The sequence below is a fragment of the Acanthochromis polyacanthus genome, chromosome 3 (genome assembly GCF_021347895.1).
Source record: "Acanthochromis polyacanthus isolate Apoly-LR-REF ecotype Palm Island chromosome 3, KAUST_Apoly_ChrSc, whole genome shotgun sequence".
Classification (NCBI taxonomy): domain Eukaryota; kingdom Metazoa; phylum Chordata; class Actinopteri; family Pomacentridae; genus Acanthochromis; species Acanthochromis polyacanthus.
The window spans coordinates 23,476,612-23,493,114 of NC_067115.1; the positions used below are offsets into that span (position 1 = coordinate 23,476,612).

The window sequence follows — 16,503 nt, forward strand, 5'->3', positions numbered from 1 at the left end:
TGAGCCGTATAGCGAGCAGCCCGCACCGCTGCTGATGCTGTGCGCTTGTTTAGTCAAAGGCGTTGCCGTTGCTTCACCACAGTGGCGAATGCAGATTTGACAGAATTTTTTTTCAAATTTTTTGCGTAAAACTGCGTCCAAATTAGCTGCTAATGAGAGGGATGCTTTTCTGCAGGGTCTGTTTTGATAACAGAGTGTGGAGTGTGTTTGTACCCGAAAAGGCCAAGTGTGCCAGTTGTTGTGACCGTCAAAATAAACATCAGCTGGTCTGCACTGACTCCTCTTATTACTGGAACAGGCTTCAGTGGGGAATGTTTACAACTTCACATGAACCATTGAAGCTTTTACCTTATATTATGGGTGTATTTCATTTGCATTTCAAGATAGAAAACATGACATTTTTGAGTTAGTGTATCTAGCCCTGGATTCCTGTGAATTTTAGGTGGTCAAACTAGCTCAGATAGTGACACACGTGTACATATTTAAAGTCTGCTTGCTTGTGATTCTAATCCAGCATGATGCATTAATGCTGTAAAGTGTGTGTTTGCCTCTAAGTGCACTTGTGGGTTGGGCTGTTTTGCCATTAAGTCTGTCCGTCTACCTTATTTCCACCTGCACACAGCAACACCAGCTCATATAAATTCATACATGAGCTTAATAATAAAAAAACTGACTCCTCATTTACATCCACAAGTTGTTGCTTTTTCCATAAATGCGTTGTATAAACAGGAAAATGGCTCCTAAGTGTTACCATCCAGATTTGATCATGTGTAATGTTTGTGTATTCAATGAAAGTGAGTCAGGAGATGGTGGAGGGTTGTTTCCTGTCTCAGTGCACTCTCTGAGGCTAATGTGATTTCAGTAATGGACTGTATACACACACACACACTCACACACACACATGCATACAGAGACACAAAGACACACACTTTAGGCTTTACTTTTAGGGTGGGGCATTTGTGATTGGATGTTCGAATGCAATTAGGAGTTTTTCTTTCTTTTAACGTGGTAAAATCCAAATTGTTCATCCAGGTCTTTGCAGGATCGTGCACAAGAGGTGATGTTGTGATGTAGTTTGGACAGACAAATGATAACAAGATTAGTCATTGGTGTCTGAACTGTACCTTTAATGCAACATTTGTTTGTGTTCATCTTGACGAGCTGAGTAATAATGAGGAGATTTCTTAATTTCTGTCAACTGTGAAGGCTTACAACTTCGCCTAAGTAACTTGGATTAACGTGTCTCTTCGGTTGTGATCCCCTGAGCTAATCTTCAGTAGTTTTTGACATGGAAGCACACTTATACTTCTATTTGAAATTATCCTGTTTGAATATTGAATTATAATATTTTTCCATGAGAAATTCTTTTGGCAGCTAAATCCAGATAAGCTCTGCTGACTCTTCAGAGGTCACACTGTTTCCCTGTACACCACTTGACTCAAGAGGTTCGCTTTTGTTTTCAAAAGTGCAAATCTCACACATGAAAGGTCCCAGAGAGTAAATGTGTTCTTTTTGATCCATCGTAAAGGGACAAAGTTTGTACCTTTTTAAACAAAGACAGTTTAAGGTACAGATTTGCTAAAGTCGCACTATGTCTCTGAGGCACCTGGGTGATGCGGGGGGAATACTTATTTACCCCTGCAGAGATCCATTTTTAGCCCCCAGCAGCAGTGTCTTGAAGCTGGCAGTGGTTCATGAATACTGATGTCCTTGTCACAGCATTAGTGACTCCTACTGGTTGGTCTGACTGAGCTTTTTCCTTTTTTGTGCTCTCCCCTCCAGGCCAGTATCAGAACTTATTATTAGTGATGACTAAACTGCAGGTAGAATTAGAGAGTGGAGGACTAAAGTACAAAAACAGCAAAAATGACCATAAGTAGCTTTCTGATTCTAAACATTTACGTTTGTACCATCGTTTAAAGGCCAACTCAGTTGAAGCTGAGAAGATGTGTGCTGGTAATGATGTAAGTTTCAAACATATGTTTTATTGTACAGTTCACCCAGGAGAATTAAAGATTATTTGTTTCTCTTTGAGAATATTTGCTTTATATTACGATGCAGGTCTCATTAGGCAAAATAAATGTCAACACCTGCCTGTGTGAGTAGACATTTGGTATTAATGCTTTAAAGCTGAATTACTTGTCTGCTTGTATTGTGTATTTTTGACCATCAATCCATCACATACTAGCCATGTATAAAGTTGTAATGTTTCAAATCTGGTAGACATGGACGATGTGCACCTGAAGTTATATTTCTGGCCCACTGACAAATACCCCTTTAATCACAATTCACTTTTACCTCTGTTTTGATCTCCTCCATCTTCTGAGTTTTCCACTCGCTAGATAGTGTAGTGTGTTCACATGGAGACAGTTGCTGGTAGCAGGTTTCTATTGAAGGTTTTCTTGCTTTTCTGCTGCTGCTGAAATTGGATTTGGCGAGCAGCAGTGAAAAGGAAAATGCATTAAAACCGCAGCAATGAACTAAGATGCTGGGAAGAGCTCCAGACTAGAGTGAATGCTTTACTTAAAACAATCCAGGCTGAATTACATGTTCATATTATTTATCCAGAGTATATAGAACAGCATATTTCAGTCACTTGTGGTGGATTATTTTGACTAGCTAGAAAGAATTTGACACTAACTGTAAGGCTTTATGACAAAAAGTGCCATTCTAATGTGTCTTCTTGTGAGTGTGTAACACTTTCTAGCCCTGTAGATAGTCTTGATTTTATTTTTTTCAACTCAACAAAAAAAGTTATTTCAGAAAATGCGACCTTGTTACTCAGCAATTCCACAGACCTTGCAGAGGATGATTTTCACCTTCCCTACCTTTGCTTACAGTGTCTTACAGAATCATCCTGAACTAGCAGAGCATATTTGTTGATTTTTTTTTTCATGGCATTTAAAAAAATTTAAATTCTTAAACGTTCCTTCATCTCCACTGCATTGAGTTTGAGGAGACGCCTCGCCATCAGATGCTGTGAGTCAAGCGAGAAAACATGTTTTTTGTGATTTGTTGGGGCTGACTCTTTAAGCTGGTGGAGGCTTTCTGATAGATGAAACAGATACAAACACAGATTAATGGGTAAGAATCCAATGCAGCATACAATATTCTGTAAGTCTCAATGCTGAGCCAGAGTTCACCGCTGCAATGACGGATCTACGTACGTGAGACAAAAAGAGAAAACGACAAAGGGACACTGTGTGTTAAGAGCTTAGTTGCAGGTCTAAAAATACTGCCTGTCTCTCGTGTGATTGTCTTGGAGAAAAATAGCCTCTTCCTGGCCAGGAGGCTATGTTTCCATGTATCTGCTCACTGCACTGAACCTGTGTCACTGGGCATTAGCACGCTGCTGTGGGCTGCTGCTGAATGATTGCTCTCTGCAGTCGGCTCTCTCCTCTATCAGAACAATACATAGGCTGCGTCATAATATGTCAACTCTCCGTCTGTGCCAGCCGTCTGTCCTGTGATTGAATAGCAGATACTTAGAGCTGGGTTTGCGGAGATCGGTTCAGTGCTAGATTTAGTTTCTGTTGCATGATCATGGAAGTATTTGCATCTTGAAGTTTCGCACACAGAGTATATGAATACGTAATAAATTTCTTCACCTCGAAAGACGGATATCTACTTTTGGAAACTTCTCATCACACATCCAGAGACAGCTTATATTAAATAATTTCACCTGCTTCTTACTCAGTACTTGGCAGCAAGATTCCTTTTTAAGTGAACTTGCTTTATGATCCCAGCTTCTCTGTATTTTGCAGCTCTACTTGCGACACACTCTCCCCCCACTTCCACCACCATACTCTCTTTTCAGCTTGTCATCCATCTTTCCACCTCCAGAACCTCACTTCCTCTCGGTGTTATAACATGGGGGGTTCGACTCTTTAGCCTAGTTTTCTCCTTGTCTTTTTGGCTCCCATTCCTACCCATCTCTCATTTCCCAGCAAAAATACCTCCCTCCTTCTCTCCCCATCTGCCCCACACTCTTCCCCACTGGTCCCTAAACGAAGGTCCTGACGTGCCAAGAGGTCAGATTACACTGCAGCCTTTGACATTTTCATCTCTCTCTCTCTTTTCCGCCCCCGTGTCTGCATCCCTTATGCCTTTCTGTATCTGCCTGCCGATCTGTCTGTCGCACATTCTCCACTGGGAGTGGTAAGATGGGACTCTGCAGGAAGGGAGTCATAATGAAGCCGTGGCCTTCATTACATTACTTCAGAACGGCTACATGAACACACACCCATATATGACTGCAACCATCTTCTGATGCTTGTAGTCCAGTAGAAATATCGGACCAGGTGGGCTCTCTGAGGGTGCATTTGGGGTCCATTCACACTCACATAGTGTTTGATATCTGTATTTACTAAAGCTATTAGAGCCTGTGCCCGGTTATAAATGCCTACAGAGAAACCTGTAAATGACCACAAGTCAGCCACTCTATACATCTGCTGATGGTTACCAAACACCATTAAGAATTTATAATTGTTTCCTGTGAATTGCTGCATGGTTTCAGAATCATTTCTGTGTAGACATGATTCAGCAAGATATGTCTGTCCATTACTCTGCCCCACTCTCTGCATGTGAAACCATCAGCATGATGCAGCCCTTTCTACTAAAAACAATGTTCCTATGGCTAAACTTTCCTCAATTCTCCATCACATTTTAAGTGCATCGTATTTTTCTTCTTCTTTGTGATCTAATCAACATACTGTATCTCTGACATTTCTTACTTTATTGTCACTCCTTTTCAGCCAACTTAGACTCATCATCCTGGTTGCCCAGAAAATTGAAAAGAATCTTCAAACATACTGTGAAAGAGTTGGATTTGAATGAAAACCATGTTATTTTCTTAACCAAGTAGCACTCCTGCCAAAGAGTCACCAAGCCTGTGACAAGTAACTAAATGGTCAATTTTCGCCCAAACCACAATATTGTTCTAAATGAGTAAAAATTTTGATAATATTAATGGGCCTAGAGGGGACATGAACCTCTGTATCCTGGGTGAAAGCCCAGGATGCAGAGGTTCCTTTACCCTTAAACTAGAAACTTTTTGTACTTTAGCATACTGTTACAGTGCATGGAGAAAATGATGTAATACACGAATAAGAATGCATTTTAGCTGTATAAAACCATAAGTTTTGCAACACAGGTTTGCAGGATGATACTACGCGCATCAATGTAAATATAGGCAGTTACCCCTGCGAACAATTAATTATTGTCTTTGTGTAGATTCTCAGTCATCCAGGTCATGGTAATTGTAGGTGCTTTAGTAGAAATCAACTGGGCTTCTCTTGTCGTTTCTTTAAAACATTTCACCTCTTATCCAGGAGGCTTGTTCAGTTCAGTTCAGAATTGAAGAAGCCTCTTGGATAAGAAGGTTCAAGAACCTACAAGAGAAGTCCAGTTGATTTCTACTGAAGCTCTTACAATTATTGTCTTTATTATTTACAAGTCTCCCAATTATTTTTGTTATTCTTGTTCAAATCTGTAAGATGTAAAATTGTGTTGTCTGGAGCCAATCCCAGCTGGCATTAGTCGGGAGGCAGGGTACATCCTGAACAGAGCACCAACTGTTATAAGACTAAACCAAAGAGACAAGACAACCATGGGCTCTAATTTGGATTTACTAATTTACCTACCATGCATGTCTTTAGACTTTGAGAGGAAGCTGGAGCAGCTGTAGAAAACCCACGCAGGCACACAGAGAACAAATTCATTCACCCACTAACTAATTAATTAATTGTTTCATTCAGTTTTTTTATTATTCAAAAATGGCTTTCATTTACTTGTTTTCAAATGTGAAGGCTTTTCTTTGGAGTGTTTTGTGCTTTTTGACAAGAAAAACAGTCAAGTTGGGAACATCTCCCTGGGCTCTAAAGAACGATTATGGGAATGTTTTTTTGTCAATGACTAATTAAATAACTGACAAATTATTTTATAATTAGTATTATAATCTTACTCTTGTTCTGAACTAGCATTAAAGGATGAACCTGAAGGATTGACATTGAAAGATTCATCTTCCACTTGGGTAACTTTACCTCAAAGAGTGTCCATATTAGGCTTGACAGTCAACCCTCCAAATACCGAGGAGCCATGTTGTTGACGAGCTGATGCAATGTACAAGCAACACTCGTATAATGTTAGCTGGGTTTGGTATGAGTTTCCGTACTTTGTAATGGTGATATGGTGGTGAGACAAGCACTGGTATTCCTGTTCCGGATCCAAAATCCATATGGAGCATCAGAATGTCTATATTTGGGTACAAACAGCATCCTGACACTCCATTTCCTGAGCTGTCCTTCTTGGTCGTCACGGTACCTCATAACCAGCTGGGATGTCCTAGTTCTTTCTGACACCATGTCTCTTTGGCACATCTTCCCCTGATGGATGTTTCAAGGGCAGAGATAGCATGGCTTGATGAATCATAGTTCATCTTTAATGTGCTTTTCTCATTTAGGAAAAAGGTTGTTCATATGAGAAACTGCATTTACTGCCCACATCTGCAGAATCTGAGAAATATTAGGTAGACTCCAGAAATATTATATTACTTAAGATGCACTCTTTGCTCCATGGAGGGCAGGTGTTTTTGGACTGGGGCAGTAGGAGGCATTTAGATCTCAATTATTCATTATGGCCTTATAATGCTGTTTCCCGTTAGAGGGAGACAGAAAGGGGGAGAGAGAGCAGGGCGTGGTTAGTGATCAATGGACTTCTCAGAAGCAGCGCTGAAACACCTACATGTAAATGCGCTTTCTCTATCTCCTGTCAGCTCCGTCCTAATATTCCTCCTCCCATCATCTCTCTGCTGACTCTCTCATCGTGTTTAAATTGAGTAAGTGAAGCTTTTCTCACAGGAGCCCACATCAAAGCCTTTTTGCTGTGTTGCTGAGAAGAGCATAGCTCACGGCACTGAATGGAGACAAACAACCCCACGCGCATATGCATGGAAGCAAAAAAAAAACAAAAAAACACCAGGCTGCTTTTTTTTGCGTGCAGGAAGATGCTGTGACGCAACTTCTAAGCCATACACTTGGTGAATCGGAGCGTAATTTATCCTGCAAGTCACCATAATGTCTGTCCTAAAGTGCCTTCTATTTAACCTACTATTACTACTACTACTACTATGACTATCTTTTATTTTGTCCCTTTTGTCACACAGTCTTATATGTGTATGACTAATAGTTGGCCTGCTTTTTTTTTTGCACCGTCCCAGTCTGACAGCATCACTCAGCATTCCTGGTATGACTGTGTGCCGCAGCGAGTTTTAGGTCACACGCTTCATTATTCATAATACGTTCAACTTGGAGGTAAAATCACTTTCTGCCTCAATGCCCTTTGTCATCTGACGCTGGATGAGATCGGCCGTCCGACGGAGACACACTCTGCCAGCGTTTTAGCAATGCTGGAGTGGTAAAACTAAAACTGTGTTGATCTGTGTACTCTTTTTTTTTTTTTTTTACGGCAGCGACTCTGTGTGTGGACTGTTGACTGTCTGGAGTGAATAATCGGATTTAAAGACACACAAGTTGCCATTTAGATAATTTTTCCACACTGTCTGATTTTGTTGTCGAGCCAGTTTTGACAAAATGCTCTCAGAAGTCGGTTTGGGGGAAAAAAATCTGTAACTCCTATATCCTTTTACTTACTTAAATTCCAACTGATTTAGGCAGTTAGTGTCCCAATGGGTAACTTAGTGCTTGCTTTTGTAAAGATCTGTAATCACAGCTTGTGTGCTCATCAAGCAGATTGTGAGGCTTCAAAATGTGCTTCAGTATTCTACTAACGCTTCTTCAGATTATTTATCTGGAATACTGACATTACCTAACATTGGTAACATGTGCAGTGGGGCGACACTTGCACTTGAGTGTAGTATTTATTTTCCATCGGGCTCAAGGCCCCTCACTCATCTAATTAACGGGAACAGCAAGATGACATCATGTGTTTAAGGGACTTGAGGAGCAATTCAAAGAGTGAAAAAGGGAAAACCGTAAATTAGCATGACAGCCACTTCTAAGGTAGTAGGTATCTTACTGATCTCACAAAGAAGCTCTGGACGTCAGTTGTTGTTTGCAGGGATTGCATTTTACTGATAGCTTTTAGATATAACACCCCATGAACTGGTGTCAGTTACGGGAAAGTGAATAATGAATTTATGGACCTGAGCAGCTGCTTACTCTGCACTTCTGGACATTCTTCTCCAGAGCTCCTACTTTCCCCTGAAAGAAGATGCTGAAGGTTGTGGCCTAATGGAGCAAAAAAAAAGCCTGAGCTGCTCGCAATCAGTGAATGCGGTGCTGCTGTCTGCTTGTAGGGCTGCTGCTTGTCTTTCTTTGGATGAGGGAAGGGTTGCAAATATGGGTGCTACACTGAAGGACAAATGGAGCACGTCATGCTACTGGTAAATCAGCTGAGTCACAGATCAGATGCTTCCATTGCTGTGCGTCCGTATGTTGGTGTGTAGACATGGTAGTGCTTCAGATGGGACACGGTGTGGTCTTCTCGACTCCCTCCTCCTCCTGTTTTCTTCCTCTCGGGGCATATCAAGTGACTCTATCAAGGTTATATATCCCATCCACAGTGCATCTTTCTATTCCCTCTCATCTCTGTTTCAGCCCCTCCCACCCAAACTCTCAGTGTCATTACTCACTGTGTTTGGGTGTGGTCTGGTCTGGAGTCTGAACCGCCCGCTGCGTCCACTTGCTATTAAATTTGACTCTGTGTAATTTGGCTATGTGAGAAACAGAGACGGATGGAGAGTGTGTGTGTGTGTGTTGTGTACTTTATGACTCTGACCTTTCTTAAGCAGTAAAAGAAGCCTGAAAATGACTTGACATTTAAATAATATCTGTGAGCCAATGCATTGCTGACACTGCTCTGTGTTTTGTTCAGTCTCTTATATGGATACAAACAGGACGGACTTAGTTTATAGACTAGTAAATTAACCAGCACCCATAGCAATATCAACTTTTTCAGTGCTCAGTCATTTGTTTTTTAAGATTTTATTTTTGATACTTTGTTGATAGATATATGAAGCTCACAATAATGTCACATACCGTGCCTCATTCTTGTCATATAGCCTGTGAAAACCCTGTAAAGTTATTGTTTATCTCCATTCTTTTAGCTTTCAACAGGGAACATACCATGAATCAGGCAGGTAGTAAAACTGCAGTGCTGATTTTCTCGTGTTACCGTCATGTGGTGCAGGGTTCAGCTGCAGTTTAGAATCAATACCGCAAAGGGACAGAATGAGCAGTGTGTGTGTACGTGTACACACGAGCTTCAGTGAGGGGTTGGTGTTGTCTTGAGCATAGATTGTACTGGGTTTGCATGATATTGTGGAGACCTGACTTGTGATATTTTGCTTTTCTGTGATATATATATATATATATATATATATATATAATGCCATGTGGAAAAAATACAGGAATTTTCACTGCATTACTCAAATACTGTTTATTATTTAAGAAATGCAGTGATTTTGTAGTGCAGTGCATCTGCATCAGAGATAAAAACAAAGCAAGACACTACAGAGTGAGTGTCTGTTTTCCTCAACATCCTCCGTCCTGTATTAAATATACTCTCATACAACTGACAGTACGTTTCTTTTTGCAGCCACATCTTTCTTTTTAGGGCTGCACATTGGATTGGTGGTTAGCACTTTTGCCTTGCAGCTAGAAGATCCCCGGTTCGTGTCCCCACCTTCCCAGGATCTTTCTGCTTGGGGCTTGCGTGTTCTCTTTGTGCATGCATGGGTTTTCTGCGGGTATTCCGGCTTCTTCCCACAATCCAAGAACATGCTGAAGTTGACTGGTGACTAAATTGTCTGTAGATCTGAATTCAAGTATGATTGTTAGTCTGTATATGTAGCCCTGTGATAGACTGGTGACCTGTCCAGAGTGTCCCCTGTCTTCACCCTAAGTCACCCTAAGGGATAAAGATAATGAATGAATGGTTCTTCCTTTTCAGTGTTTCTTCTTCTTTTACTTGCTCATTTTGTTGTGCACATTGATGTCAACAAACTCCATTTTCTATGAGTACAATTTTACAAAATCACCCCAAGCGTGTCCAAGAAGACTTAAATCAGAGTAAATTATGTTCCATCAAACCAACCGGTTGTAGATGAGACATTGAATATGAGAATTGGTTGAGTTTTCTTTTTGTACTAAGCAAAAAAAAAAAATGCAGCACGAGACTGTACAAAAATATTTAATCAGATTTCTGACAGTGTAGCCTTTATTATAAGTCCATTGTTTCACTTAAGGTTAGCGCTTTCACTTTGCAGCAAGAAGAGCCCTGATTCGCATCCCAGCCTTCCCGACTCTTTCTGCATGAAATTTGCATGTTTTTGTTGAGCACGCGTGGGTTCTTTCTGGGTACTCCGGCTTCCTCCCACAGTCCCAGAAATATTCTGAGGGTAATTGATAATTCTAAATTGTCCGTAGGTTGAATGTGAGTGGGATTTTGTGTCAGTATATGTAGCCCTGTGACAGACTGGTGACCTGTCCAGGGTGTCCCCTGTCTTTGCCCTAAGTTGGCTGGGATAGGCTCCAACTCCCCGTGACTCTGATGAGGATTAAGCAATATATAGATAGATAATGGATGGTTGTTTCGATAAAGTAAATTGAAGTCTGGGTTGCAAGTGGTATTTATCTCGGCTGACTAACAGTTTAAAAATATATCAAAAATGTAGTACTGGTGATTTTAGGAAATACATTCTCATCTTTCTTGCTGAAGTAAGACTTGAGTTTCAAGATTACTCTGATGTTTCTGCATTAAGTTCTGATCTTGAGCCAGAATATTTACATATAAAGCATCTCTTATCCTCACAACCGCAATGGATCATTTGTTAGATAGATAGATTAAACCTTTATTAATCCCACAGCGGGGAAATTTATGTTTGACCTATTCATAAATTTATAAACGACAAGCTGTAGTTTTAGAGAGAGGTATGTATTTCTTTCATGGTATTATGCTCTTTCTATCCTCAATATGTGTGTAATAGTACAACATCTCTCAACATGAAAGGTTAGCTGCAGCATTGAGATCTGAAGTTTATTTTGCAAAGAATGTATTGAATTTGTATTTCAGCAGAGAAGCTTCTTTCATCTTCTGTGTGAAAGTATTTGTCTCTTTAGAAGAACTCATTCAGTGATGCACTTGAGATGATAGTCATGGAAAATTTATTAAAGTGTGGCAAACAACTTGGTCTCTTAGGTTTTGACCTTCCAGTCACCTCGTTAAAATAACCATGCCTGCCTCGAGCCCAGTGGTTGTTGGTAGAGTTTAGAAGAATTACGTCATGTGCTGTATTACTGTCAGTAGGTTGTTAAAGTCACTCACTTACCAGGATAACAAGAACAGTTTATGGATAACGGTGTAATGCCCCACTTAAACCAAGCAAATGTAAGCACAAACGAAAACTAGCATTTCTCAGTAAAGAGCAGTTAGGAGGAGGTTGAAAATTGCTGTCATGAAAAATGTATACACTTCAAGAAGTCTGAATGAGTTGTTTGAAACAGAAAGATCCTTCCTCCATTAAATTTCCGATGCATTATAAGTTGGCACACTAGCAGACGTTCACTACTCAGCACTGTGGCTCCATTAGAAGAGATAAACAATCAGAAACAATGGTGCCAACAGCGAGATTGAAAGCAAACAAACAAGTAACTGCAAAAACAGAGAACTCACATGCAAATCAATTAGGTATATATTTTATCATTTATTGCAAAATCTGTACTTTAAATAACAGAGAACTCTATTTTGGGGTTTTGTTTCTTGTGAATATGATGTAAGAAACACATTTACAAAGACAAGTAATTTGCATGAAGACAGCTCATTAAATGCAACATTTATCTCCTCAAAATTGTATGTTTTTGTTAGTTTTTTGCTGGGTAATGATAATGGAGCAGCACTATTTTAAAACTCCCTGAATTTTGGTGCATTAAATTGCTTTGGAGATTTTTGTTTTCCAGTAGAATATCACTTACACCCCGTATGTTGTTGGAAAACCAACCCCAAAGGACAAAGAGCAGTAAATGAAACCTGAACATATAAAATCTGTAATATGAATGTAGTCGTCTCCAGTCCTTTTTTCATATCCAAACATACACACGTGGACAAAATTGTTGGTACCCCTCAGTTAAAGAAGGAAAAACCCACAATTCTCACTGAAATCACTTGAAACTCACAAAAGTAACAATAAATAAAAATGTATTGAAAATTAAATAATCAAAAACAGCCATTACTTTTGAATTGTTGATTAACATAATTATTTAAAAAACAAACTGATGAAATAGGGCTGGACAAAAATGATGGTACCTCTATAAAAGATTGAAAACTATTTGACCAGAGTGACATGATTAACTCAGGTGTGTCATTTAATTGACATCACAGGTGTTTCCAAATTCATAATCAGTCAGTCTGCCTATTTAAAGGGAGACAAGTAGTCACCCTGCTGTTTGGTGAAAAGGTGTGTACCACACTGAACATGGACAACAGAAAGCGAAGGAGAGAATTGTCCCAGGACATCCGAAAAAAAATTATAGACAAACATCTTAAAGGTAAAGGCTATAAGACCATCTCTAAACAGCTTGAAGTTCCTGTGACAACAGTGGCTCATATTATTCAGAAGTTCAAGACCCACGGGACAGTAGCCAACCTCCCTGGACGTGGCCGCAAGAGGAAAATTGATGACAAATTGAAGAGACGGATCGTTGGAATTGTATCCAAAGAGCCCAGAGCAACCTCCAAAGAAATTAAAGGTGAACTCCAAGGCCAAGGTACATCAGTGTCAGATCGCACCATTCGTCTTTGTTTGAGCCAAAGTGGACTTCATGGGAGACGACCAAGGAGGACACCACTGCTGAAAAAAACTCATAAAAAAAGCGAGACTGGAATTTGCAAAAATGCATGTTGACAAGCCACAAAGCTTCTGGGAGAATGTCCTTTGGACAGATGAGACCAAACTGGAGCTTTTTGGTAAGGCACATCAACTCTATGTTCATAGACTCAAAAACCAAGCATACGAAGAAAAGAACACTGTCCCTACGGTGAAACATGGAGGAGGCTCAGTAATGTTTTGGGGCTGCTTTGCTGCATCTGGCACAGGGTGTCTTGAAAGTGTGCAAGGTACGATGAAATCTGAAGACTATCAAGGCATTCTGGAGAGAAATGTGCTGCCTAGTGTCAGAAAGCTTGGTCTCAGTCGCAGGTCATGGGTCTTCCAACAGGACAACGATCCAAAACACACAGCCAAAAACACCCAAGAATGGCTGAGAGAAAAGCGTTGGACTATTCTAAAGTGGCCTTCTATGAGCCCAGGTCTGAATCCCATTGAACATATGTGGAAGGAGCTGAAACATGCCATTTGGAGAAGACACCCATCAAACCTGAGACAACTGGAGCTGTTTGCTCATGAGGAGTGGGCCAAAATACCTGTTGACAGCTGCAGAACGCTCATTGACAAATACAGAAATCGTTTAATTGCAGTGATTGCCTCAAAAGGTTGTGCAACAAAATATTAAGTTATGGGTACCATCATTTTTGTCCAGCCCTATTTCATTAGTTTGTTTTTTTAAATAATTATGTTAATCAACAATTCAAAAGTGATGGCTGATTTTGATTATTTAATTTTCAATAAATTTTTATTTATTGTTACTTTTGTGAGTTTCAAGTGATTTCAGTGAGAATTGTGGGTTTTTCCTTCTTTAACTGAGGGGTACCAACAATTTTGTCCACGTGTGTACATGTGTAAATGTACTTGCATCCACAAACATTCACAATTTGAAGCACTTGGACGAACACGTGCACGGACGCGTGTGCTGGTCTCTGTGTCTCCCCTATCTGTCTATCATGGAATCCTAATGGGCCAAATAAAAGCCTTTGGATCTATAAAATGGAAAGCAGACCATTAACCTCTCCCCATGTGCAAGATCCACTAAACCAATAGAAACCAGAGCTCACATCAGCTTCCTTTGGAGTCCTCTGTCAATGTAATCTGACTCTTAAATGGATGAAACACACGCACGCACGCACGCACGCACGCACACACACACACACACACACACACACACACACACACACACACAGAGTCTCTCTGTTAGTTTATAATGTATTCTACTAATCACCATTATCCTGCATGAGGGATCAATAGAGGTCACTGATCAGCCTTTGCTGATGTATGGACACTGAGATATACCTCATGCACACAAGTAACTGTAGCGTTATTACTGTTAGAGCCCTATTTCTGGATCAACTGATCAATAATTATAGATTTGGTCTGGTAAATCTGAAACTCAAGACATCAAGCAAATACAGTGGTTGTCACTTTTAGAGGTTTAAATTTGTTTGCAGTGTGTAATAATAGCCCCCTTTTTTAGGATGCCAGATATAAAATGCAAAAATTTGGCCGAGTATGAAAATTCTGGAACATAAAAACATAATATGGACTCACAGAAATAGCAAAAATTGGTATATGTCATTACAATGCTGGAATCAAGATTCTGTCATTTTCTAGCACTGTCTCATCACTCTTCAGTTAAGTAACTAAAGTGAGTAAAGTACTAAAAGAATGGAACAGAAAGAGATACTATGGACACATAAAAATAGCAGTTGATCTACATCATTGCAAAGCTGAGACTGAAGAGTCTCTTTCCGTCATTTTCCAGCACTGTACTGTCAGTCTCAAATTTATTTTTTGATCCCGAAAAGAGCGATGGTTTGATTCCATGTGCAAAAATAGGATCCATCCATCATCGATGCACCACTTAATCCTCATAAAGGTCAGGGGAGGCTGGAGCTTTTCTCAGCTGATGTAGGGTGAAGGCAGGGGACACCCTGGACAGGTCAACAGTCTATCAGAGCTACATAATGAGACAAACAATCACACTCACATTCACAGCTACAGACAATTTAGAATCACCAATTAACCTCATTATGTTTTGGGACTGTGGGAGGAAGCCGGAGAACCCAGAGAAAACCCACACATGCACAGGGAGAACATGCAAACTCCATGCAGAAAGATCCCAGGCTGGGATGCGAACCGGGGATCTTTAAGCTGCAAGGTGACAGTGCTATCCACTGATTCACTGTGCAGGCCAAAATAGAATTACTTTATAAAATCCACATTACGTGTAGATAATCATTTTCATTGAAAGATAATGCAAAAATCTGTTCTATTTCTTGCAATCCATTTTCTTCATTTTCGGTCATCATCACAGTGTTCACACCATGTTATTTCTTCTATTTTCTGGGTTCAATCTGAGATCCATTATGAAAAATTGCCTTTTTCTCTTCATCACCAGCAGAGAGTGCTAGAGAAGCAGAATACCCAACAGAAATCCCCCAACAGCAGGATTGTCATGGAACTAAATGAAGCACTCAGCGCCGGTGCACCAGGGTAAAACATTTTAGGCGGTTATCGCAGCGTGGAGTGATTCAGCAGATCTGTCCCATTCATGATTACTAGCAGAAAGAAATGTTGCTGATGCCGTCGTTGTTGACTGAGCCTGCGAAAACACATCAGGCAGAATGTGTGAACAGAAATAGAGGTGTGAGATAGTGTCCCTGTCCCTGGTGCTGAAATTTCAAACTCCTAACATTAGCGGCATTGACAGAGAGAGACCTTGACACACGGGTGGTGGTTGCACACACTCACACACACTCACGAGCTGTCAAATTATGTTCCATCAGCCACCAGTACTGAGGGTGCAGTGCAGTCGCGATTCAGACCGACCCACTTTCCCCAATGCAGGGGGGAAGCCTGTAACTTGCAGGTGATTGGGAGCTGCTGTTCTGAGCTCGCCGGTCCCCCTCTCGACTGAGTGGTGTGTCCCGTCTTCTCTGCTGGCTCACCGAAGGACAGTCTGTACCCAAGTTCACCCTTTTTTTCCCCCATATTTTTGCTCTTTTTTCATCATCCTTGCAGCGTTTTGTTTCGTCTTACTCCATTAAATTAACCTTTTCCTTTTCATTGTCTGCTTTTCCTGTTATTTCTTAAGGTTGCAGTAAAGTAGAAATGAAGTCAAACTGCAACACTGCCTGAAGTCTTCTCACTCCGATTTAGGAATTTACAAGCTGCAAATCAGGGGTTAACTATTACATACAAGAGGACAATCAGGATCCCAATGCAACCTCCAATTAGTTTAACCTTTGGCTACTTTGTCTGAGAAGTGGTCAGAATGAAGATGGAAGTTAATGTAAAATAAAAGAAACTCATTCTTGAAAACTCAACTGATTGTGCGACATTGTTGCCAGCTGTGTGATGATGGTGCAACATTTACCACTAATACAGAAAAGTTAAATAAAACATCTGCCTTTTTGTCCTTTTAAAGTCAGTGTTTCAGATTGTCTTTGATATGTCAAGAAAATCCTTTTACACTGTTTATGTTAGTGTCCATATGTTCATAATGATATAAGGGAGGTACAACATTAGCAAATTTTACACAGAAATAGCTTTAATTTCCACTGCATTTCCCTCATTTTCTGCATCTCTCCTCTTCT

At 40.3% G+C, this 16,503-nt stretch overlaps 1 protein-coding gene across 1 annotated transcript in view; it reads left to right on the plus strand.

Annotated features, from left to right (window-relative positions):
- ank2a (ankyrin 2a, neuronal) overlaps positions 1–16,503 on the plus strand; it is a 77,629-nt gene that overhangs the window by 460 nt on the left and 60,666 nt on the right. The window lies entirely within an intron of this gene.